This window comes from Ursus arctos, unplaced genomic scaffold (assembly GCF_023065955.2).
Source record: "Ursus arctos isolate Adak ecotype North America unplaced genomic scaffold, UrsArc2.0 scaffold_36, whole genome shotgun sequence".
Lineage (NCBI taxonomy): Eukaryota > Metazoa > Chordata > Mammalia > Carnivora > Ursidae > Ursus > Ursus arctos.
The window spans coordinates 17,392,013-17,417,801 of record NW_026623050.1 but is presented as its reverse complement, the minus strand read 5'-3'; the positions used below and the strand labels follow the sequence as shown (position 1 = coordinate 17,417,801).

The 25,789-nt window shown below is 45.9% G+C and overlaps 2 long non-coding RNA genes across 4 annotated transcripts; one reads left to right on the top strand and one right to left on the bottom strand.

Moving 5' to 3' along the window:
- Positions 1-220: 220 nt before the first annotated feature.
- Positions 221-21,202, bottom strand: LOC125282783 (uncharacterized). Of its 3 annotated transcripts, none has more exons than XR_007190062.1 (3): positions 17,650-21,202; positions 9,810-9,946; positions 221-5,730 (listed from the first exon to the last, which is right to left on the bottom strand). It is a non-coding gene; the product is annotated as an uncharacterized LOC125282783 (long non-coding RNA). The 3 variants fall into 3 exon arrangements; XR_007190060.1 differs by having other exon boundaries at positions 17,709-21,202; XR_007190061.2 differs by having other exon boundaries at positions 18,508-19,051.
- Positions 17,982-24,072, top strand: LOC130542518 (uncharacterized). Its single transcript, XR_008957139.1, has 2 exons — positions 17,982-18,278; positions 21,436-24,072. It is a non-coding gene; the product is annotated as an uncharacterized LOC130542518 (long non-coding RNA).
- Positions 24,073-25,789: the final 1,717 nt, after the last annotated feature.

The following is a 25,789-nucleotide window of genomic DNA, read 5'->3' as shown; positions in this document are numbered from 1 at the left end:
ACACCTAAGGTAGAAATTCCAGGATCTCCGATATTTCCGAAGGTAGCATTTGGGGCAGGGGGGGTTTGCAAAAACCACTAAGGTTTACTTCCTGTCTCCCTCAAAGACCTAAGGTCAAGTTTTCTAGGCACCCACAATCACCTAAGGTCTAGTTTTCTGCCCCTTTCTCCCCCCACCCCCCATGAAATACCCTAAGCTGCTCTTGCCTGGACCCCCTACAATTGCCTAAGGTGAATTTTCTGGGCCCCCAAAATTAATCAACTAAGCCGAGTATGTCTTGGCTCTCCACAAAATCCCTAAAGCTACAGTCATCCGGGCCCCCACAATCAATCTGGCAACATCAGCTTGGATCCAGTCACCTAAGGTTCAGTCTCCTGGGCCCCTCAGTTACCTAAACTTGAGGTACCTGGCCCACCACAATGATCTAAAGCAGACCTCTCTGGGTCCCCACAATCACTTTTATGGAGTTTCTAGATCTATAATTTCTAGGCTAGTATTTCTTGGGGTCCCATAACACCTAAGGGAGAATTGCCTAAGCCCCACACAATCACTAAGGTATGGTTTCCTGGCCCCCAAAATAGAGTTTTCTTGGCACCTTCAGTCATTCGAGGTAGACACTCCTGGGACTGTACAAACATGTCAGATAGAACGTTTGGGGTCCCCTATTCACATAAAGTACATTATCTTGACCACCCACAATCATAGAAGGTAGAACTTCTGGGGCCCCCCAGTCACGTAAGGTATATATATCCTGGGTGCCTACAATCACCAAAGGTAGAGTTTCCTGGGCTCTTACTATCACCTATGGCAGAATTCCTTGGGACCTGACAACCCCTTATATTAGACTTTTCTGGACGCCCACAATCATCTTAGCTAGAGTTTGAGCCACAGCCACCTCCCACAGAGTTTCGGGAGCACAACATCATGTCAGGTAGACTTTTCTCCTTCTCCATAGGCATCTTAATCTGTAACGTGCTAACCCATCCGTAACTCAGCCACACACTCCTGTGTCTCACGATCACCCAGGGAAGAACGTCCTAACCACCCTCTTCACCTGTCCCTGTGGCAGAGTTTCCTGGGCGCCCAGTGTTACCTAGGGTACGTGATGTTGGCCCCACACAATCATCTTAGGTATACTACCCTAGCCCTCACATTCAAGCTAAAGCAGGTTATTCTAGCTCCCAGTTACCTAAGATACAGCTTCCTGTTCTCCCATGGTCACAAAAGCCAGAGTTTCCTGGGCCCCTACATTCACCTGTGGAAGATTCCAGAGACCCCAGATTCACATTAAGTCTCCATTAATGGTACATAATCACCTAAAGTAGATTTTCCTGGGGGCCCACAATCACCTAAGATTGTGTTCCATTTATGCCAGTCAAGTAACCTAGAGGTTTTTTTGGCCCGACAAATCCCTTAGGACAGTATTCTCAAGACCCCCAAATCACCTCAAGGTAAAAATCTTGGCCCCCTAAAATCATATAGCTATAGTTTTTTGGGCCCTGAATATCACCAAAAGAGTGTTTTCTGGGACCCCAGAGTCATCTGAGAGATTCTTCCTGCCCTCCCCCACCCAATCACCTAAGTGAGACTTTCCTGTGTCTTTTATAGTCAATTAAGGTGGAGTTTCCTGGGCTTCCTAGATCACCTAAAATTGTGTGTTTTGGGTTCCCACAATCACCTAACATAGATTCCTTTCCCCCTGCCATCACCTAAGATGAGTCTCCTGACCCTCCATAAATTATGGTGGCGTTTTCTTGGACAGTTCCCTAAGGTAAAGCCTCGTTGGCCTGCACCATCACTTTAGGCAGACTTTCCAGAGCCCTAGAAATACCTACAGTAAAATCACTTTTGCCCCCTCTATAACCCAAGGTAGAGCTTTTTGGGTCCACAATCACTATAGGTAGAGTTCCTCGGCTAACAAGAATCTAAGTTAGTTTCCTGCACCCTTAAATCATTGAAGACAGTTTCCTGGGCATCTGCAGTCAATCAAGTTATTTATTTGGACCACAGTCACCTAAGGTGGAGTTTTCTGGATATCCACAATCAACTTGAGGAGTTTCCTGGGTCCCCAATCACCAAAGAGTTACCTGGGCATACACAAGCAACTAGGGTACTTTCCTGGGCCCCCAATCATCTAACTTAGACTTTCTTGGGCCCCCACAATCATCTAAATTAAAGACTCCTGGACCGAGAGCATCACCTAGGATAGAGTGTGCCGGGTACCACAATCACCTCTGATGAATGTTTCCTGGGCAGCACAGTCACCGAGGGTAGAATCCTTGGGCCCCTACCCTCACGTGAGCTCCAGCACCTACCAGGAAGCAGAGACTCAGACTTGGCCAGAACTAGCATGTCAGTTACTCTAGATAGTAACTCTCAGCTCCGGCACACACGATCCCCTGGGGAACTGGGTACCGATGCCCAGTGCCTCTCCCTCTTCCCCCTCAGTTCTGACGTAATTGGCCTACGTGCTAACTACAGCACTCCAGCTGATTCTCATCATCAGCCAGAATTCCAAAGTACTGATCTCAACCCTCCTCAGTAACTCTTCGCTAACCCCCAAGAATCACCAAACTTTGAAAGAAAACACTGCATGGCAGAAGTAACAACCTCAGCAGAAAGAATCTAAGCGGCAGCAGCAAAAGGAATCTAGAATAAAACTTTCAAGTGAACATTAATACTTCAGATTTGGAGGCATCACGAGCCATTTACAAATCTTCCTGTGACACAAGTTTTTGGAAATTAAATGCATTACTAAAATAAATCTGCTGGGCTTGCTTTTATAGCAACTTCTTAAAAAGTTATCAAAGTTTTTTTTTCTTCCTTTTGTAATTTTTAGATACAATTCACCATTTTAACCACTGTCGAGTGTACAATCCAGTGTGTTTTTTAGTGTATCTACAGTGTGTGCAGCCCACACCATTACCTAATTCCAGACCTTTCCATCGCCCCGAAAAGAGGTCACTTCCAACTGCCCCTCCCCAACCCCTAGCAACCAGAACATCAACTTTCTGTCTCTACAGATCTGCTTATCCTGGACATTTCGTATAAACTGAATCCTACAAACGGTTTTCTGTGTCTGACTTGATTTAGCATAATGTTTTCCAGATTTACCCATGTGGTAGCATGTATCGTACTTTGCTCCTTTTTATGGCTGAGCAGTGCTCCATTGCGTGGCCGTGCCCAGCTTTATCCGTTCATCTGTCGATGGACATAGGTTGTTCACACTTTTTGGATATTAGGAGTAATGCTACCATGAATATTTCTTTAACATTCTTTTACAAAGTGTGTGAACAGATTTTCAGTTCTCTTGGGTCTATGTCTAGGAGTGAAATTATGGGTTATGGGGTAGTTCCAGGTTTAACATTTTGAGGAACTGCCAAACTGTTTTCCACAGCAGTTGTACTCTCATCAGCAACGTTTGGGGGTTCCGTCCAGCGTTTAAACCTCAGGGTTTCAAAAGGGAAAGGGAGAGGACTGGCCAAGGAAAATCTGAGGAAACACACCTTGCGCCTTTAACATAGACCCGATGACCTGTGTCCCCTGCCCCTTGACTTTTCCCGTGCCACAGACCCCACCCATTCTGACTTACCATCCCTGCAGCTGAAGGGTAGGGCACCTCTCCTGGACAAGGTGGGAGGTCAGCCGCTGTCATCCTCCCTCTGCCCCATACAAAGCCATGCCTGCGTGCCCTGCGTGCGTCTGTTAGCCCACCACACTCAGCTGCTGGGGCCCTAAGGCCTTCCTCCTGATTTCTCCGCCTTTCAGCTGCTGTTAGGTTCTGCACAAGGGGCTAATGAAGTGTATCTGTTTGCGTTTCTCAGCCAGGCCTCTTCTAATACCATTTGCAATTCAAAGGAACTGAAAACGCTGGTGAGCACAGTTTATAGAAACCCAGAACAAGGCACTACTGTCCCCATCTGGTTAGATACACACTTAGGGATGTGCTTATGACCTACCAGCTACCGCTTTCCGAGTCTGATCGCCAATTTAATAAGGTGAACCTGAGTCTGGTCCGGGCAGTGACTCCCTCTACAGCGCAGAGCTACATTTTACTGTCCTTCCCGAGCTCAACATCCCGTGGAGGCCCCAGGCTTTGTAAAGCAGGCACAGAGGACACAGCTGCTCACATCACCCAAGAGTGCTCTGACTGCAAGGCAGAACTCCTCCCAGTCCCCTGAGCCCGTGGACCTCGGTGCCAGGTGGGAAGCCATTGGCTGAGACAGCCATACGTAGCAGGCGGAGGTATGTGTGACTGCGGGAGCACTCCAGAACCCGCCTGGTCCTGGGTTTTTTCCCAGGAGGGGCTGAGAGGGCAAGCAGCAGTGATGAGTGGGATAGGAGGGTAGAAAAGAGAAGTCAAGAAGGAGGGCCATCTGGCACCACCTCACCTGCACTTTCTACGGCCTCTCAGCAGCCCTCTCTCACATCTTTTCCAGAGTCCCTTGTGCCCTGGGGATATTTAACCTGGCGCTATCCCAGCGTGAGCCTTCCACCTTGGTATCTGACTCTTAGTTCTAATTAAAGTCCTCGGTGAGGATAATCCTCACAAAGCACTTAGAAGACTGGTATTATATCTCCATTTCTGATCCTGGGGCCAGTCTCAGAGAAATCTAGCGAGGCCTAGAGGAAAGTAGGGGGAGTTTATGCTTCAGGAAGATGGAACTCTCTGTTTTGCTTACAAGCAAGTTTCTATCCTATACCTCAGGTAAGGGCACCCCCCCCCCCAAACTGCCAAAACCATATCTTAAGAGCGGAGATCTGAGGCCATTTCTCTTGACTTGGATTATACTGATAATGACCTAGATTTCTTGATACAGCCCTGGGTATCCTGGCACATCTTGCCTCCAAGTGTTTTTTTTCTACATTTGTTTTATGAAGGATGCCGAGTGGGACGTTGCTACTGACCTAAAAGTGTCTTCTTAAAAATTGGAAGCAGACCTGGGGCACCTGGGTGGCTCAGTCGGTTGAGCGTCCAACTCTTGGTTTCGGCTCAGGTTATGATCTCAGGGTTGAGAGATCGAGCCCTGAGTCAGGCTCTCTGCTCAGCAGGGAGTGTGCTTGAGATTCTTTCCCTCTGCCTCTCCTCCCCTCGTGTCCTCTCGCTCTCTCAAATAAACAAATAAAAATAAAAGATAGGATGCCCACCTGATGAATCATGAAGGCATCCTGCCTCCAATACGAATCAAAAATGGTCTGGCACCCCAAACACGGGTAGGGGATTGTAATGGAATCATCAGGTGCACTTATCTGCTAAAAATAGTGGTTTTGAAGGCTTGATCTTATGTGTTTGTGTTTTCAAGGGTCACTAATTTGTGCTCCAATCACCTGTAAAGAGGAAATCTTCCAGCATTTGGTTTTCAGGAGGAGCTGAAAATGCAAAAAAGAAAGAAAGAAAGAAAGAAAGAAAGAAAGAAAGAAAGAAAGAAAGAAAGAAAGAAAGAAAGAAAGAGAAAGAAAGAAAGAAAGAAAGAAAGAAAGAAAGAAAGAAAGAAAATAAATAAATCTGTGATTGGCACCCTGCAACCCTAATCTGCTGTTGAAGCCATGGAGACCACCTCTCTCCTGACGTTAGGATTGTAGTGACACTGACCTTGACGTCTCCACGCAGCCTAGACAGCCCGGTCCAGTCCCGCCTCTGTGCTGGGCGCGCAGGTCAGCCTCCGCTTACATCCTTCACGTCCCCGCCTCCTTCTGTGGGCGGAGCCAAACTCTTCAGCAGATGATGAGCTGCCATTGAAAAGAAATATCAGGGCAAGTTTTTAAAACATGTTCCTCAGGTGGTCATTAGACCAGTTGTTCTCAATCTTGTTACACCTTAGAATCACCTGAAGTACTTAAAAAAAAAAAAAAAAACTGGTGACGTCCCTGCGGGCTCCGGAGATTCGGTTTGATTGGCTTAGGTGAGGCGTGGCTGGAGCCGGTTCTAAAAGTTCTCGGGGTGATTCTCCAGTGTGACCAACCAGAGTTGTGCCGCCAGGGTTCAGAATCACTGCATTAAATGGGTACCTGGTAGTGAACCCTTCGTGATAATGTGGTTCCGTTTGTGTTCTGTTCATTAACCCAGGTAAGATTTTACTTAAATCTTAAGATACTTATAATAAGGATGTCCACTTGAATTATATGAGTGTCAACTTTTTTCTTTCTCTTTTTACTTTTTTGTTTTGAAGTTAGACATAGTGATGATTTAAAGAGCCCAATAGTCCAATAAGATCTGTCAGGAAAGACAACAGTCTCTCTCCTACCTTCTTCCATTTCCCAGCCGCATATACAATTTCTTACATCTCTTTGAACTGATTCTTTTGGTATCTGCCTCTGTATCTTTAAACAGAATGCTTGGATTACTACTTCTCGATTTTCAGTTCGGGATGTAGCTGTCGTCTTCCTACCATGACAGGTGAAGACCTATGTCCTTCATCCCCCCCATCTCCTGCCACACTCAGATTTCTGTTCCCCTACCCAAACTGATATACTTACATCATAATTTTGCTTAAATCAATATTTAGTTTTTACATTATTATGATTTTGTATGACCCTCAGAGCTGAGCCATGTAACAATGATTATTTTTCCGTTCTTGTATATTGCTTTTATTTTCTTGAGCTAATAATTGTCTTTATTTTTTACTTGGTTAGAGTTTTTTTTTTTTTAAGATTTTATTTATTTGAGAAAGAGAGGGAGAACACAAGCAGGGGGAGGAGCACAGGGAGACGGAGAACCTGAGTGGGGAGCCCGATGTGGGGCTCAATCCCAGGACCCTAGGATCATGGTCTGAGCCAAAGACAGAAGCTTAACCAACTGAGCCACCCAGGTGCCCTACTTGTTTATTAGCTGTTTATGAACTTTTCAGCAATCCATTCAATTCTCCTCCAGTTGTTTAAATCTCTTCTCAAGACATGTATTCATTCATAGCAGGTATTTTATAAATTTCATCTTTCTGAGGAACTGTCTCCCAGAGCCTCTGACTTGCTCAAATGCAGGCTGGTCATCCTCTGTCGCCTGCTACGCAATTGTCATCCCGCAATATCCCTTCAGTATCCTGGATTCCCTTCGCTTTTCACCCCCTTGGATCTCCTGTTTCTGTATCCCTGCCTTTTTCTTTCTTGGTTTACTCCTCATTTTGCTAAAACACATCCTCCAGTAACTTTCTGAGAAAGAGTATGAGAAATAAGTTAGAAGCCTGGAATGCTTGAAAATGTCTTTATTTTACCTTCACAGTTACTTTGGGCATAAAGTTCTCGATTGTAAATTATTTTCACTCAATTTTAGAGGCATTTCTCCATTTTCCTCTGGCTTCCACCGTTCAAGGCATTCTTCCAATGTTCTTTTAACTTCCAGTGTTGATTCCTGATCCTGTTTTTGTGGACTGGTTCCCCCCTGCCCCTTCTCTCTCCAGAAGCCTGTAGGATCTTCTCTTCGGCCCCAGAGTTCTGAAATTTCACAATGATATGTGATATTCAGCCACTGCACTAGGCACTTACGTGAGCCTTTCAACCTGGAAACTTATGTCCTTCGATTCTGGGAGATTCTCTTGAAGCATTTTATTGATGATGCCATCCTTTCTGCTTTTCTGTTTTCTCCTGCAAAACTCCTAATGTTTGGATGTTGGTTTTCCTTGATGCCATTTACTTTTCCAAATAGAGTTGGGAGGATCTCATTGTAGACACTGTAGTTTGGCTGACCCAATGCCCACTCCCAACTTCCTTCTTTCCTGGACTCTACATTTGGCATGGGAAAAGCTAAATGGTTGCTTTCCCAGCTGCCCTTGCAGCTACAAGTGGCCATGTGACACAGTCCTGCCAATGAGATGTTAGTAAAAGTCTGTTGGAAGGTTCTGGAAAATCCTGTGCTTTCCTAATATCAAGGCACAGACAATGCTAGCATGGCCCCTCATCCTTCTCCCCGCCTTGAATATGGATTCATATGGGTGAATATGGAGCTGTAATAGTTATCTTGAACACATGAGGAAACGACAAACCAATCACAGCTGTTATCCAGAATATTCTTCGAATCAACCACTGAACCAATTCCAGAAGCTGCATGTCTCCTGAATTTTTGTTACATGAGAAAAATGAATCTCATTTTTTAAGCCTCTCTAGATTAGTTTTTCTGTTACTTGTAGCCAAATTTATTCCTGATAGATTCCTGCTGACTGTAGACACTTAATATTTGTCTGGATGAATTTTATAGAGGGCATGAGAGATTTGAGACCATGGGTGTCATATGTAAAATGTTCTCCTCTCCAAGAGACAGAACTAAAAAAAAAAAAAAAAGGAGAACACCCAGGTCTCTCCTGGGGTCTTCATAACATCTGTAGAAAAGGGTTAGGAGGACCAAGAGGAAATTTTCTTCAAAGTAGGCTGAGAAAGATACCAGATGAGTTTGGGGAGAATGACAAGAGACCAATGTCATGGCAGGGAAAGAGCACATAAAACCACATTTTCTCTTCACAGGCTCAGAGAGTCCCAGTATTTGGACAATAGGGGTGACATTTGCTAAGCAGCAAGAGAGGAAAAAACCTAAAAGGCCTGGCAGAGGAATACTTTGTTTTATCTAAAATACAGTCCTGGGGCGCCTGGGTGGCTCAGTCATTAAGCGTCTGCCTTCGGCTCAGGGCGTGATCCCTGCGTTCTGGGATCGAGCCCCACATCAGGCTCCTCGGCTGGGAGCCTGCTTCTTCCTCTCCCACTCCCTCTGCTTGTGTTCCCTCTCTCGCTGGCTGTCTCTCTCTCTGTCAAATAAATAAATAAAATCTTTTTAAAAAAATTAAATTAAATTAATAAAATACAGTCCTACCCATTTGGCTTCTTCCCTGTTATATGTGTTGAACCAAAATAGTAATTACTCTGTAACCTGTGCTCCCAAGGTAGGCCATCCCGTGTTTGAACAGGGAGAAGAATGGTATAAAAACTAAAGCTCGTTTCCTTCTAAAAACAAGACATTGAAGTTTTCTAAAGGCAAATGCTTTTCGGCAGGATTGTAATTGTATGTTTCCATTACCCAAAAAATCGAGGAGCTAAAGCAAGAGTAAATTTGATTTAAAAGATATGTATTAGGCACCCGTTGCCCATCGAGAAAAGGCTCAATTTGGCTATGAAATCGGTTTCCTGCTGACAAGTCAGGCAGGGTCAGCTCAGGTGGGGCCATCAACCACCACAGGATTCTTCTGCCCCTTTAGAAGGAACTGGAGTCCCCCTCCCGCCACTGGAAACAGATCACTTCTCAGAAATGAGTTTTCAAGAGAAAGAAGTTGGCCTTGCTGTGGTTTGATGGCTCTGACCACAGTTTTTACCACAGCTATTTCTATTTTTAAAGCTGCTTTCCAGTAACTGTGAGTAGACCTCAAGGCTGGCAATTGTCCAGAAGGCCTTCAACCACAGAGACCCTTCTGCCGAGGCCCAGGGCCTGTTCCACCAGGAGTTGGAAGGTGGGGGGGGGGGGGCGCAATGGATAAAAGAAGAGGCCGAAGGATAGCAAGTGGCATTGTGGGGGGGGGGGGTACCTTGTGGGCTAAGGGCATCTGGGTGACCTGGTACAGGCTGAGTCACAGCGTGGGGCTTGCCCACACTGAGAAGGGCACTCAGATACAGCCCTGCTGTTCGCCTGGGACCCAGCACGACTTCCTCATGGGCACTGAACGGATGTGAAGAGGTTTTTGAACAGTAACTCTTACTTACCCTGGCTCCTCCAATGAAGAAGTACCCTCCTTCTCCGGGTCACTTAACCCCCCGCAGGCTGTTGCCCTTGTGGCGAGGAGGAGTGATGACTTGCCCTAGGAGCCCTGCCCCCAGGGGCAGGAAGGTTGCCTTACCTCTAGGAGACTCATAGAATTGATCTTCTGGGGACCCAGGGTGGTTGGTTTGCCCCATCTCTGCTCCCAGAGGAAAGAATAGGGAGTTCAGAGGTGCACGCATCCCACAATGGCCAGTGTGGTTCCTCTGGTTTATTCTGTTGAACAGAATTGAAATTCTGTCTCAACCATGAGCTCTTTCCTTGTTAAAGCTAGTTTTTCAATTACTTATGCATTTGACTTCATTGTACATTAGGTCTCTGCAATTTTCTACGACTTGGTCTTTTCATACTGAAATTTTTCAAACTCCCAACCTAAATAACAACTTGTCTTTAAAAATATATTTAAAATAATAGAAGGATGTGTAAATAATTTATACTACTTTGACTCTGTGCAGCCATTTTAAAGTATAATTATGATTCTACCATTCCTGGAGGGAATAGGAATTGGCACAGCCACGACTTATTTTATTATTTTTAGATTTCTATTATGGACAATTCCAAAAATACGAACTTAGAGGAAATGACATAATGAATCCTCACATACCCAATGCCTCCTTTATACCCTATCTCTTCACATAAGCAAATCCTAGCTTCTCCATACAAGCTCCTGAGTTTTCTGACATGAATGTAGTCAGCTTCCAGTAGTCCTGTTTTCCTGTAGGACAAGAGGTTTCAAGTTCGTCCTGTACTTTTGCTGTCCCAATGGAATCAGCCATTTCCTTTAAATAAATATTATTTAGAGAACCCAATCTGGGTTCTCAGGGTGAGACTGATCCTCAGCGGGTTGCTGTTTCTAGGTTACAACGCCTTCTTTGGCATTCTTTTCAGGCTCTTTTAAACATTTGGACTCACGTAACTATAATAGGCCACACTTGGCATTGACTTCGCTTAGAATTAAGGATCCAAGGACAGGAAGCACAGCACACCAGCCAGGCAGTGGCAGGCGTTTCTCTAGGCCCTACACTCCCTGCCCCATTGGAGGAGGTCATTGAGAGGGCGAGAGGGCGAGGGCCCGGACTGCTGGTTGACCCATGAGCTAGACTGGAAAAATCAAAGGCTCCTTACCACCACCCACCCCCTGGATCAGTCTACCTCCAACTCCCACCCCAACCCCACCCCCAGTCCTTGGAATGTTCACTCTGCCTACCCTTCCCACAGTGCGAGCTCTTCCAAGGACATAGCCTTGAGAGAGTAAGGTGTTGTGGAGACCGTCTCGGCCGTGCATGTAACTGAACCCAGTTAAGGCCTCTGTATAAACTTTAAAGATTCTGGCAGACAGAGATCTGCTCATCTTGCAGCCAGCCACCCAAGACAAGCCTCAGAAGTAAGTTCCCTTGCTGATTAAACCTGCCGCCTACCGACCTGCGGTGGTCCACCTCTTTCTTCAGTCTCTCCTTGCCCTCCATGTACACAGGCTAGTTTGCAAACCAATGCCCCCACCCCTGTTCCCACCATAGGATTGCCAGCTAAAGTGCAGGATGCCCAGTTAAACCCCAGTTTCAAATAAACAATGAATAAAAACCTCTTATCCCAATTAGGAACCAGTCTCTCTAGTAACAGTTCTATGGGACTAGCTTGCTCCGTGTCCCGACAAGGGACATGTCCAGTTCCAAGTCATGATTCCCAGGGAACTCCCAAACCATAGCTTCCCATGAGGACTTTCCAATTCAGCCACTGTCCTCACTGTCCAGATCCAGTGCACCATTTTTACCGCAAGCAATGTTGCCTAGTAACGCAGCTGACATTCCACTCTTATCAGATTCCCAGGAGAACAGAGCTATAGCAAGTAAACTCCATGGAGAATGAGAAATAATGTGTTTTAGCCCCTTATATACACAGGCCTTTTTGGTGGTCGGAGCTAGGACAATATACAAAGATAGATGGATGATAGATGACAGACGATAGGTCATGCAGAGGAAAGACCTGGTTTTCCACCTGTGTGGAGAAAACCCAGTACTTCCTTATGACGTCTTTTTTTCGTGTGTGTCTCCTTTACTACTCCCATGAAACACTTCACTCCTGACACTTCTGGTCACCAATGTGTGGAGGTTATCCCCCACACCAAGCAATTCTCTGCAACACCAGTTGGGTCACACAGTTCAAATCAATTCAGACGCTATCTACCCAAAGAGTGTCAGATCCTACAGATTGAGGCCTCAGTCCCATGAGATTATCTCTCCACCCTATACACACAGACACACACACACACACACACACAGACACACACACACACACATACACGCACACACACACTTCGATGCCATTCACAAGCCCAACCTATGGATCAGTTGGTTCTAATAGGCTGTAGACTGAAGGTTCAAATGCCCCCCTCCTTGGGTTCAATTAATCTGCTAGAGCATCTCACAGAACTCAGAGAAACATTTTACTTACTAAACCACCAGTTTACTGTTAAAGGATATAACGCAGAACAGCCAGATGGAAGAGATACATAAAACAAGGAATGGGGAAGAGGCGTGGAGCTTCCATGCCTGTTGGAATACACCATTCCCCCCACCTCTCCACATGTTCACCAACCCAGAAGCTCTCTGATCCCCACCGTTTTGGGGTTTTATGGAGGCTTCCTTCATTGGCATAACTGATTAAATCATTGGTCACTGCCAACTGACTCAACCACCCAGCCCGTCTCTGTTGGGGTTAACGTAGAGCCTGAAACCAGCCATAATACCCGGCTTGCTAAAATGCATGTAACACGGAGGCCGCTGAGGGCGAGAGAAGGTTTCGGGAAGGTTTCCGAGAAGGGCGTAGGCCTTTGGAATGCCGAGGCCTGCGGGACCGCTCTGCCCTCGGAATGCCGCGGGGAGTTGCCTTCCAGAAACTTTCTGGGCCCAAACAGTCGCCCTGTGATCTAAGAAATGTAGGCATACCCCTTAGGCTATGTTTAGCGGAACTCATGGAACTTGCAGATTAGCATATCGTATCTTTCCTGTAAACAGATCCTCCCAGTTTCACATCACGTGCTTGAGAAACAGTGATAAGGATTTGTGATTAGCCTGAAGGACCAATAAAAGCAGGAGCAAAGAAGAGCAGCGGGTCTTCGAGCGTTGACCCCCTTGCCTTCTCCCTTTCCCAGCAAAGTTGGGAATAATCTCTCCTCGGTAGGTACAGGGATTGCTAGCCATTCCCAGCACCTCTCCCCTCTCCAGAGGTCAGGGGGGTGAGACTGACAGCTCCAACCCCTAGTCACAGGATTGGTTCCCCTGGCCCGTCCAAAAGTCACCATTAACATAACAAAAGACACCTTTAATCCTTCACTTAGGAACTCTTAAGGGCTGTAAGAGCTCTGTGCCAGAAACGGGGATGAAGACTAGATATGTATTTCTTATTATAAATCACAATATCAGAGAGAGAAAAAGAGAGAGATGGTAAAGATAATTCGTAAATATAGAGACTGATAAATATGGATAAATAAAACGCATTATGGGTTCATACTGATACTTCCAATTCCAATAAAATTACAAGGTGGTTATTTAACTTTTTTTTTTTTTAAGATTTTATTTATTTATTCGACAGAGATAGAGACAGCCAGCGAGAGAGGGAACACAAGCAGGGGGAGTGGGAGAGGAAGAAGCAGGCTCCCAGCAGAGGAGCCTGATGTGGGGCTCGATCCCATAACGCCGGGATCACGCCCTCAGCCGAAGGCAGACGCTTAACCGCTGTGCCACCCAGGCGCCCCTATTTAACTATTTTGATCTTCATTTCTGCCTCCTTTCTCTCTTGCTAAAAACCCCACTTCTCAACACACAAACACTCATTTACTCTTTCACACAATATATATCCAACAGTCTTGAAATAAGAGTACCAATGCTATCACTAACAATACGATTATTGTTCAGTAATATTCAGGATTTTCTTGTGGTTCTTTTTGTCCTTAGGGATGTACTCAAATAACTGTTTTAAAGTCACGAGAAAGAGATCTTCTTTATACAGTTATAAAGAACTATAACTGATACAAAGTTCGTGTTGCTTTATTAGGATTTATTTTTTTTAATGTTTTCTATGTAGACATTTTCATAGTTTCAAAGCCAAATCTACAAAGTCTGCTCAGAGAATTCTAGCTTCTATCCCTGGCCCTTTGCCCCCATCCCTTTCTTTTCCCATAGGTGACAATTAATTTTACTTTATGATTTATCCTTTCTTTGTGATTTTTTTACTATAGTTTTAGTCCCCCTCTTAGGAAAAGAGTGGTATATTATGTAATTCTCTACTTTGCTTTTTTTCAAATTTTATGTTTAACATGAAAGCTTTATTGAGATGTAATTCACAGTTTACCCGTTCAAAGTATACAACTCAATGTTTTTTTTTTTAGTATATTCAGAGAGTTATGCAACCACAATCAATTTTAGAACATTTTTATTCCTCCAAGAAGAAACCATGTATTCACGAGCAGTCACCCTCCATTCTCCCCAACATCCCAAGCCCACCCCTAGACAACCACTAATCCACTTTCTCTCTCCTTGGAACTGTCTGTTGTAGATATTTCAAATACATGAAATCATACAGTGTGTGACCTTTTGTGTCTGGCCTCTTCCACCCAGCATACACACTGGGATTGTCCCCTCGGATGCCTACAAGGCCAGGCCGGAAATAACTAAGTGACAGGGAACACATAAATCATCTGAAAGGGGCTGATCCCCCAGATTTTTGCCAGGTGGGAACACCTTCATCCTCTGTTGTTGTTCTTTTCAGGGAAAGTTGGAAATCGACATTTTTATGTGAAATTTTCTGATTGGTTCCCAAGTTTTGCAAATGTGTTTGGGAAGAGTCTATCCAAACCTCTCTGTGAAAACAGAGAAAATGAAGGGAACTGAGCTAGTAGTTGAGGATTTGACTCAGGAAATCCATGAGGCCGTGTCCACGCTCAGGGTGCCCCCTGCAACCAAAGACACGCGTGGGGCTCACTAGGCCAACTCTCCCACCTGCCCAACCCCCACTCAGTCTCCAGTAGCTGGAGAGGACTCTCCAGGGGCTACAGCGGGACACTGCACCTTTGCTTCCTCATCTTTCAAAAGGAGAGAATGAAGTCACCGGCGGCGGCCCTGAGCTGTCACCCAGCACGGTGAAGACGGGCAGTGGCATTAAGCCGGAGTATGTTCAGAAGTCTGCGTTGAAGTAATTGAATCACCTCCTTGGTTCTTTAAAATTTGGGGAAATGGAGAGTACATAAAAATGTTCTTGAAAGATAAGGAGAGGGGCGCCTGGGTGGCTCAGTTGGTTGAGCGTCTGCCTTCAGTTCAGGCCATGATCCCGGGGTCCTGGGGTCGAGCCCCGCATCGGGCTCCCTGCTCAGCAGGGAGTCTGCTTCTCCCTCTCCCTCTGCTCCTCTCCCTGCTCGAGCTCGCTCACTCTCTCTCTCAAAGAAATTAATAAAATCTTTTTAAAAAAGAAAGATAAGGAGAAATTTGAAAAAAAAATCAAAGATTAAAAGCATTATAATGCCACAATCATCAGCACGGTAGAGTACTAATGCCGGAACAGACTAGCACATCGATAGCTACCTGAGAATAAATCCTAACACACTTATGTACTTTATAAATAATGAAATAATTTAAAAAATCTATCAGAAAGGCATTAATTCTTTACTAAGTATTCTTGGAATATTAATCATCTGGGGAAAAGAACCGGCTGAAGGGGCCACCTTACACCATGTGCCGTGATCAGTGTAAGAATTAAAACACTGCAAACGCAAAAGAACTTTGTCTGCATTTAGAAGAAACTTGCACGAAAGCAGCACAATACACACCAAAGAGAACTGCTGATAGATCTAAGTGCAAAACAGGACTTCTTAACTCCTAGATTTTTTTAAAAGCCATAACTAAATTAAAAGTGAAACAACAATCTCGGCAAAACGTGAGTGGCAAATACAGCAAAGGACACCACCTAAAGACATAGACGTTGGGGCGCCTGGGTGGCACAGTCGTTAAGCGTCTGCCTTCGGCTCAGGGCGTGATCCCGGCGTTCTGGGATCGAGCCCCACATCAGGCTCCTCCACTAGGAGCCTGCTTCTTCCTCTCCCACTCCCCCTGCTTGTGTTCCCTCTCTCGCTGGCTGTCTCTGTCAAATAAATAAATAAAATCTTTAAAAAAATAAAAATAAAAAAAATAAAAAATAAATAAAAATCAGTGACATGCAAAGTAGGATGAAGTATAATTTTTTTCGCTTGGAAGTTGGGCAGGATGAAGAGGACGGCGTGTGCAACACCAGCATGATTTGGCCGAGGCTGCGTGTATATTATATTAGTATAAGCACTGTGGGAATCAGCTTGGTATCTGTAAATGGTACCAGCATATAACCCATAAACTAAGCTTCTGGGAATGTATTCTAAGAAAATAATGAGAAATATGAAAAGAGATTTGAGTACGAAGAGGTCTATCAAAATACTATTTATCATGATGGAAAATTGTATCAGCCTCCGTGACTTACAGCAGGGGAATGCTCAAATAAAGCATGGTATAGCTGTAGAATGGAACAGTCTACATTTTTGTTTATTAGATACATTTACAACTAATTTTCAGGAATAAAAAATAGAAGCTAAGGCTCCGTCCCAGGACCTTGGGATCATGACCGGACTGGGAAACCAAGAGTCGGAGGCTTCACCAGCTGAGCCACCCAGGCGCCCCTCTATCTGTCCTTACGTGGAGTCTTTACATAGCTCAGACATTAAGCACCCACAACAGGGACGCCTGGCTCAGTGGGTCAAGCCTCTGCCTTCGGCTCAGGTCGTGGTCTTAGGGTCCCAGGATGGAGCCCTGCATGGGGCTCCCTGCTCCGTGGGGAGTCTCTTCTCCCCCTCCTCCCCGCTTGTGCCCTCTCTTACTATCTCTGTCGCCATCTCTCAAATAAATAAATAAAATCTTTTAAAAAAACAAAAACAAAAACACCAAAATATCAACCATAGCTAATCTGTGGAAGATGGGATTGTGGCAATTTTTTAATTTTATTTGTGTACAGTTTGCTGTATTTGCTAATATGAGTAGGCCCAGTTTCATTACCAGGAATAAAACAATATATGACATTACACGTTTTAAAAAGCACAGTTCATCTACCCATTCGCCCCAGGAAGGGTTTTCCAGAAGGGGCAAGGTGTGGTTTAAAGGCGGTGAGGGTCTGACCTTTCTGAGGACACCGCGTTCTTCCACAAGAGGGCGCCTGGCCTTCAAGTAAGGAGCGGGCGGAGTCCTGAGTTTGGAGTCGGATTTTAAGGGAGCCGCGTGTAAAGCATAAATCTTGCCTGTTTCTACCTCCACGCCTAGGAACCATGCACAGAGTGGCTCAAAAGCTTCTGGCACTCTAAGGCCTGCCTCCTTGGTCAGGAATAATGAAAAAGTCCGTCTTCCCAGAAATCGGTACGTACCGTTTAGCAAGACTTGGGCTCAGCAAGAACGAGTCGAAAGAGCATGCTCCTTGCCCCTGGGGAGCTAATAACGCAATGTAGGAGTGCTGACATCACTGACTCCATCTTGTTCATGCCCGCACAGTGACCTCCCTCGGGGGCCGAGTGTTCCCGGCCGGGGGAGGTTAACGCATGCCCTGATGCGAAGGAGGAGAGGCTTGTTCCGCCCTTCCTGGAAGTGGGGCACAGAAGGCTCCACTTGAGATAACTAGTAGAGGGACTGGGCACAGATGGTGCCACTTTAGATAACTACCCTGCAACCACGCCACCGTGCCCGTGCCCCTCCATAAAAGCTGGGGATTACGGTCGGCGGGGGGATGAGTGGGGGGAAGGCGAGCCGCAGAACGTCCTGGATCACGCACTTGCCCCTGTCAGTCAGTTACCCTGAATAAAACTGCGTGTAAACGGTATGGAGTGGCTTGTATTGTTTTTCAGTCTCAGTACTTACACTTGACTGCCTCTCCTCCACCTTCTAACACCAAACCGGAGAGAGCGAACTCAAGTTACCTCTTCCCAGTGTGAGGGCTGGGGGAGAGAAAGGAGGACCGTAGAGCAAGAGAAGATCTGGCGGAGTGAGATCGATGAATGCCGGACCAAATGTGAATCAACGGATGTCTCCCGGGCTGGAAAGGCAGGTGTGCAGAGCAGGGAAGGGCAGGTGAGAGGGTGAGCCGGGCAGAGGCGCCGGTAGCACGGTGAAAAGCCACTGACCTGGAATGTGCTGGAGATTTTGCAACCTCATGACCCCCGGTTATCAGAAATTGTACCCCTGGCCCCAGTCTCTTAGCAAACCAGACCTACATGACACGGAAGAGCAAAGAGAATGACCATAGCTGCCCGTGTGTACTTAGCTGGTCTTGGCTGGATGCGCCCCCGCTTCCAAAACCAAGGCTTGCTTCCCTGCACGCTGGCTGGGGAACCCAGTGCTGCAGCCCCCCGCCAGTAGACCGGAACGAAGGTGGACAAGAACGCCCACGAAATGTACCTTACTCATCCCAGCACATGATGGGACGGGGAGAAGAGAAGAGGACCACCGAGCCCGACCTGGGGTTCAGGGAAGGCTTCCTGGATGAGATGGTACTTGAGTTTGTCTGGAAGGACAGGTGGGAGTTTGAGAGGAGGAAAGGGTGAGCGGCCCAGGGAAGTGCACAGGGGTGAGAGAGGACAGCCTGGTGTCCCTGCAAGCAGCTCAGCAGTGCTGGAGCCTGGTGTGGATGCGGGGAGTGGTAAGAGGCAGTGCCGGAATGGAGGCTGCTTCCTGTGAAGGGCACTGGGGAGCCTTGAGGATTTTAAACAGAGAAGCTACCTGAACGTTGACGGTTTGCAAAAGTCACTGAAGGCCTTTGTTTCCAAATCCACTGGGTACTTTTCAACCTGCATCTTAGGTGAACTCTCTCAGCAGTGTTCGGGACTACTGCCTTCTCCCTCCACGCTGAGCAATCTCATGTCTTCTCAGTCAACAAGTTCTGATTTTTCTGTCTGGCTCTCTGGTCACTTTTTCCAGCTCCCACGCTGGCTGCTCCTCCCCTCTCTGGCCCCTGAGAGGCGTTCCACAAGGCCCTGCTTGCTGCCTTCTCACCAACAGCTCCTGCTTTCAACCACCCCATTTGACCCTGTGGCATCACATACACCTATTTAACAGCATCAGGAGAGAGAAGACGGGCCAGAGGCAAGGCTCATAGTTCCTGGTGTCATGGCTCAGTGAGCATGTTTGTGCTGAATCGTGAGCAATTGTGGGGTGAGTCAGGGTGGACAGGTCGGAATGGATTCAGGGATAAGCAGAGGCATGTATTGGAGAAGGAAAGAGTTGCTGATTAGAATAGTCAGTGTCCTGGATTTGAAAGAAAGCAGAGGCCAGGGCTCACTATTCCCAAGTGTGGAGGGAGTGGTGGACACTACTGTGTGTGAAAAGACCAAGTAGGGGGTCTGAGAAGAATGTGAATGCAGGGGGGTGCGGGAAAGATGGGTAGGCCCACCAGGGCAAGCTGACTGCAAAGTCTAGGAAGTCACTGGAGACAGGGATCCAGGCCACAAGAGCAGACTAAGTGGGAGCCTCGGGCCTGGCTGGGATCTGAGCTGCATCGTGGGCAGGCAGGCATCCAAGGGCGTGCACTCCGCCTCAGGGACAAAGGCTTAAGGGTGTTGGTGGGCCCTGTGTGCTTTCCAAACCACACTGACACATCCATGGTGAGGCAGGGAAGTCATGAGCTATTCCTGGTCCCTTCTGTTTTCCAACCTCACATGCCAACAGGACAGAGAATTTCTCAAGGCTCTGACATTACAGCCACTGATAAAGTAAATTTGTTTTGTGCCTCATCAAGAGTGAAGTGCCAGTCAGGATCCAAAATGTTCTAAAGAAGTTTCCGTGGCATTAACAACTAGTAGAAATGGGTAGAATATTCCAGAAATGGTGTTAGAGCAGTTGGCTTTCTATTTAGAAACAATTAAGTTAGAGTCCCACCTTAACATCACACACAAAAGTTAACCTGGTAATTAGTAATCACTTTTAAAACTTCCCACAAAGAAAAGCTCAGGCCCAAATGACTTAACGGATGAATTCTACCAGACATTCAAAGAACTAATACCAATCCTTCCCAAACTCTTCCAAAAAATAGAAGAGGAAGGAATACTTCCCAAGTAATTCTATGAAAAGACAACCCACAGAATGGGAGAAAATATTTGCAAATCGTATATCTTAAGGAGGGTGTATCTAGAATATGTAAAGAACTCTTACAACTCAATAAGAATTTAAAGAAACACAACTTAAAAATAGGCAAGGGGTCTAGGTGGACATTTGTCCAGTGAAGATGTACAAATAGCCATTACAGACATGAAACTATCTCAACATTATTAGTCATTAGGGAAATGGAAATCAAAATCACAAGGAGATACCCCTTCACACTTACTAGGAAAGCTATAATAATTATATTTAAAAACAGGCAATACCAAGTATCGGCAAGAATGTGAAGAAATTGAAACCATCATACATTGTTGGTGGTAATGCCAATGGTGCAGCCACTGCGGAAAAGAATTGAGCAATTCCTTAAAAAGTTAAACAGAGTTACCATGTCGTGCAGTGGTTCTACTCCTCTGTATGTATCCGAGAGACTTGAAAGCATACTTCCACACGAAAACAGTGTGCAACATCATGCCAAGTAGCCAAAAGTGAAAACAAACCCATGCCTCCCAAGTGATCAATGGATAAACAGATTGTGGTCAGCAAAAGAAGGAAATGAGGTACCCAACATGCTACACAATGTTAAAACATGTTGCTAAATGCAACATAACATAAAACGTTATGCTAAATGAAAGAAGTCATTCACAAAAGACCACCTAGTGTATGAATCCATTAAATGAGATGTCCAGAATAGGTAAAATCTAGAGCGACAGGCCTAGATTAGCATTCGCAGAGGAATGGAGAAGGAGTGGAGACTGAGGAGAGACTGCTAACAGGGACTGGGGTTCTTGAGGGGAAATGAGAATGTTCTGGAATTAGAGTGTGGTGAGGTTGCACAACCCTGTGAATATAGTAAAAAGCATTTCAGTATACTTTTTTAAAAAGGGTAAATTGTATGCTATATAAATTATATCAATTAAGCTGCAGAACAAATAAATAAATCTGAGGTAGCTTAACTATATAGACGTAAAATAAGCCTTAAAAATAAAAGAAAACAGAGAAGACTGGTTCACGAATCTCAGTGTGAGGAAAGCCATTCTAAGTATGACACAGAACTCAGAATACATAAAGGACAATATTAACAGATGGAGTACATTGAAATAAACAATCTTCAATGAAAAAGACACTACAAATTTTAAATATAAATCATGAAGAACTTTTGCAACATGTATAACATGTTTAGATAATGGTCTTTAAAATCATTATGAAAGGGGCGCCTGGCTGGCTCAGTCAGTAAAGCATGCAACTCTTGATCTCAGAGTTGTGAGTTCAAGCCCCACGTTGGGTGTAGAGATCACGTAAATAAATAAATCTTTAAAAAAATAAAAAATGAAATAATTACGAAACTGACGAACTCCCCTAGTAGTATGCAGCATGGGCCAGAATGAGGGGAAGGGGGCATTTGTATGGAGAAATTTCACAGTGAGTGGAAATTGGTGCAGCCCCTTGGAAAGCAGTTTGGTACACGGGAGTGATCTGCAAAGCGTTCTAGTCCTGATGCTACCACTGCCCACACTGGGGCACGTTACTTAACATCCCTGTTTCCTTAACTTGCAGGTGGGGATAATAATGTCTGCTCTACTTGGCCTCATACCGTTGTTACAAAAGTCACACAAACTACGGAAGTGCGCTTTAAACATGAGCAACCACTGTACACAAGTCACAGAATGGTCTTGATGAGCTCAACGAGAGATAAGCTGCGGAATCTCATGCCTGGAGGACCCCGGTGGGTCCAGCTGGAGAAACAGCACCCTTCAGGATGGTCAAGAGGTGGCTAAGAAATAAGAAGAGATAGTTTATTCCCATGTGTTGCAGGGACATTTGGGGACAGCCAGCTAAACAGGACTCTCCGCCCTGCCTCCCATTCTCATCACTAAGAGCTGACTCCAGCAGTAATGTTTCCTCAACACCAGTCTGCCACCTGCCCATAGTTGACTGGACTAGGGGTGGGCCGATACGATTTTCTCCCGGAGAAGCTCTGAACCGGGGGAGAGAACAGAGGGATGGACAGCCAGACAGAATTCTCCACAGCCAGAACAGTTACATTTGAACTGGGAATTATGAGCAGCCATCTTTGTTTTTGTTTGTTTGTTTGTTTTTAAAGATTTTATTTATTTGAGAGTGTGCGTGAGGAGGCAGAGTGGTAGGTAGAGGGAGGGGGACAAGCTGACTCCCCACTGCGCAGGGAGCCCCATGCGGGACTCGATCCCAGGACCCCGGGATCATGACCTGAGCCAAAGGCAGACACTCAACCGACTGAGCCACCCAGGTGCCCCGAGCAGCCATCTTTGGACAAGGAGCCCAGTTGGTCGAAAATGAGGCCCCGATGAGAAACAGCCTAAGGCTCCTGTGGCCTGATTCTGGTTCTCCCTGAGGCCCAGGTCTTGGGCTCCCAGAGTCACCCTTGAACCCTGATAAATTTCCTCTTTTTTTCAAAGGTTAGCATGAGGTTTCTGTTGCCAGAGATCTTTAACTAATATAATCTAGGCCTGGCTCATTTAGCAGGGTTACGGTCAACAGGAACAGTCCAGAGGCAGTTAAGAAACAAATCACCTTGCACGGTCTTAACTAGGTCATGACCACATTGTGCAACCTGGACAGGTATAGTCATTCCAACAAAGAGAACAGGAAAACAGGAAAGCAGCTGAGTCAGGAGCAATACAGTCATTATCCTAAACTGCGCCCACATTTGACAGCACAGTTCAGGATAATAAACCTGCCTGACCAGACGACATTTTGTGAGAATTTCTAGCTGCTCCTGGGACTGCGACTTAGAGCTTGCTGGACCGGGAGAGTCCCTCTCCAAGGAATCCAAAATTTATAGATGCCCCCCTGCAAATTATAGAAAGTTGGAGAAGCATGAATATGCAGCTTAAACGCAAAACTAATAGGCAAACCCCAGAACACCTGGCTGTTCCTGAGCCCCATCAATCCAGAAGGAATTCGAAAAAACATTAGTTATCATTAGTTTCCTTCATGCCTCCAATCGACAAATATTGAGTGCTTACTATGTGCCAAGCACTATGTTGGGGGCTGAGGATACAGCAGTGAACAAAGGGGATGAAGTCCCGACCTCAAGGAGCTTCTACTCCAAGTGGAGGGAGAAGGACAATAGAAAATAAGGATACACTATGTCCGCGTACGGCACGGGAAGAAAAGTGAAGCAGGGTCAGTGCGTCGGAGTGATGCATGGATGTTACTTTATATACACACACACTGGTCAGGCTCTGAGATAAGGTGACATTCGAACACAGACTTCTCAGAAGGGAGGGAGGAAGTGATGCAGCTCTTTGGGCCAAGAACTTTCCAGGAAGGGGGAAGAGCTAGTAAATACCCTGAGGTGGGAGCCACACTGCTGGTTGGAGCCATGGGATCTCAGTAAAGAGAAGAGGAGGGATGTCCTATAGGCCTCAGGAAAGACTTTAACATTTACTCCGAGGAAGTCATTCAAATTTTAACTAAAGGAGCGATGCTGTCGAGTCACTCTGCCTGCTGTATTGAGAATAAACCGTAGCAGGGCCCGGGGTGGGGGGGCGGTTCAGAGGCTTACTGCTGTAGCCCGGCACACACGACGGTGGGTTAGACCACGTGGCGGTGGAGGAGACGGTGAGAAGTGGTCCGATTCTGGATATTGCCACAGGATCCACTGAGGGATTGGATGTGGGTTTTCAGAGCAAGGACTACAAGATGAGTCCCGGGGTTTTGGCTCCCAAATGTAGATGCTTGTTTGGGGTCGGGGTGGCAGGTGGGGAAGCAATGAAGTCTTCACGGATCTGAGAGCTGCCTGTGCTGAAGTACTTTAGGCAAGGGTATGGACGGGAGGAGGGACCAAAAATTAGATCCAGGAGTTGGGCAGAGCCGGTGAGCGGATGACTAGAACAGAAAGCCATCGTAGGTCAAGGCCAGAAGTGAAGATACTTAGATAAGGGGATGCGACACTGAAAGCAAAGTCATGGTCAGAGTTTCAGTCCAATTTGGGAGATAATGGCAATAATTCAAACAGGATGAGTAATAATTTATAAAATACCAGGAATTAGGCTAAAAGGCTTTGTGTACAACGTCTCATTTGATCCTTGTAACAGCCCCGTGAATTGGTGTCATTAGCCCTATTTTACAGATGAGGAAAGTTAAGAGAATGAATAACCTATACAAGGCTGTTAAGCAGAACGCAGTTTTAAACTAGTTTGGATCTGATTCTGAAGCCTGTGTGCTTAGACTGTGCAATACCGCAAGGTTCAAGGTCTCACTTGGCAGTGGAAGTCATCTCAGAGGTTCAAGGTAGGTTGGTGTGGGAGCAGTAAGCTCAGGTGGAAGCAGAGTCCAAGTATACGGACAAATAAAGATCCAAGTTTGTGGTTTAATCTGGGCGTGATGAAACTGGTTTGGACAGGAGTTTGAACCAGGAGCCCAGCATCTGGCACACCCCCTCCCCTCACCCTACTGCAGCAGCACCAAGAGCGAGGCAAGGCATCCCGGATGCTGGGGGTTCCAACGGAAGGGAAGTACTCTGTGCAGCTAGGTTTGTTACCACCACCATTGCATTATCCCAGGGCATCAAAGATAAACATGCAAATCCAATGGAATTGGATTGTTAGACCTCTCCGTTGGAACTGAGATAGTGTTCCAACATGGGTAATAAACATCCCTCTGTTCCGTAAGATACTTGTTACATACCCACCATTGGAAAAGCTCACAAAGGTCCCTCTCTTCACCTGGCTTGCTTATTTATTAGATTTTTTTTTAAGATTTTATTTATTTATTTGACAGAGAGACGGCCAGCCAGATAGGGAACACAAGCAGGGGGAGTGGGAGAGGAAGAAGCAGGCTTCCAGCGGAGGAGCCTGATGTGGGGCTCGATCCCAGAACGCCGGGATCATGCCCTGAACCGAAGACAGACACTTAACAACCGCGCTACCTAGGCGCCCCTATTAGATTTTATTTATTTACTTGAGAGAGAGAGCACAGGGGGAGAGGGAGAAGCAGACACCCCGCTGAGCACAGAGCCTGATGCGGGACTCAATCCCAGGACCCTGAGATCATGACCTGAGCAGAAGGCAGACGCTTAACCAACTGAGCCAGCTGGCTTATTTAAAGAGACCCCTCCAGGCAGTATGAGGAAAGAGCTTGGCAAGTTCACACTGCTCTTTCAAAGGTAAACAATGTTGGTGTCCCAATACTTTGATTCTTTCCCTCCACCAAATGGTGAGGGTGCAGTGAACACGAAATTTCATTCTCGACCTACTTTAAAAATGATTGACACACCCAGTCCAATGTAGCTATTATGGAAAGAAGACTTATAAGCAGTATATACCAGTACGAGGTAATCATTGTGGCTATTACACTGGGTTAGAATTCGACAAGGCAGTGAGCGTCCTGTTCTGAAGTTGTCCCAGGTAGACGATATTGTTAGGCTCAGCAATTTGCATCTAGTTAATAAGCAGCTTAGGCTCATAGAGATAAGTGACACCCAAGTGACAAAGAGTGAGTCAGCGGTGAAATGGATTCAGGACTCAGACCTCCCAACTCCCAGTCTGTCCTTTCCTTTTTCTTCTCTATCCTGAAGATTGCAAGGTAAGATACGAGACTTGAATAAGCAATCTTAATAGGAACAGGCAGAGGGTAAAACCACAACTGACTAGTGTTAGATTCACAATAAACTCATTCCGGGTGGAGCCTCTATTACTTTTGAATTCAACAGTAAACAGGAACTGAAAAGGCTGACGTTGGGAGGTGACAATTCAGTCAAATGACACGATGACCAGCCACTAATGAAACATGCTCTGGAGTACACAGCCCAGCACCTGACAGAAAACAGTACTTTTAAATAAAACAAGAATTCTATAAGGAGCAATACTGTGCAGAACCCACAGTATTTTAACCTAGAAGCAAAAGTGACACCATGTTGAATTTT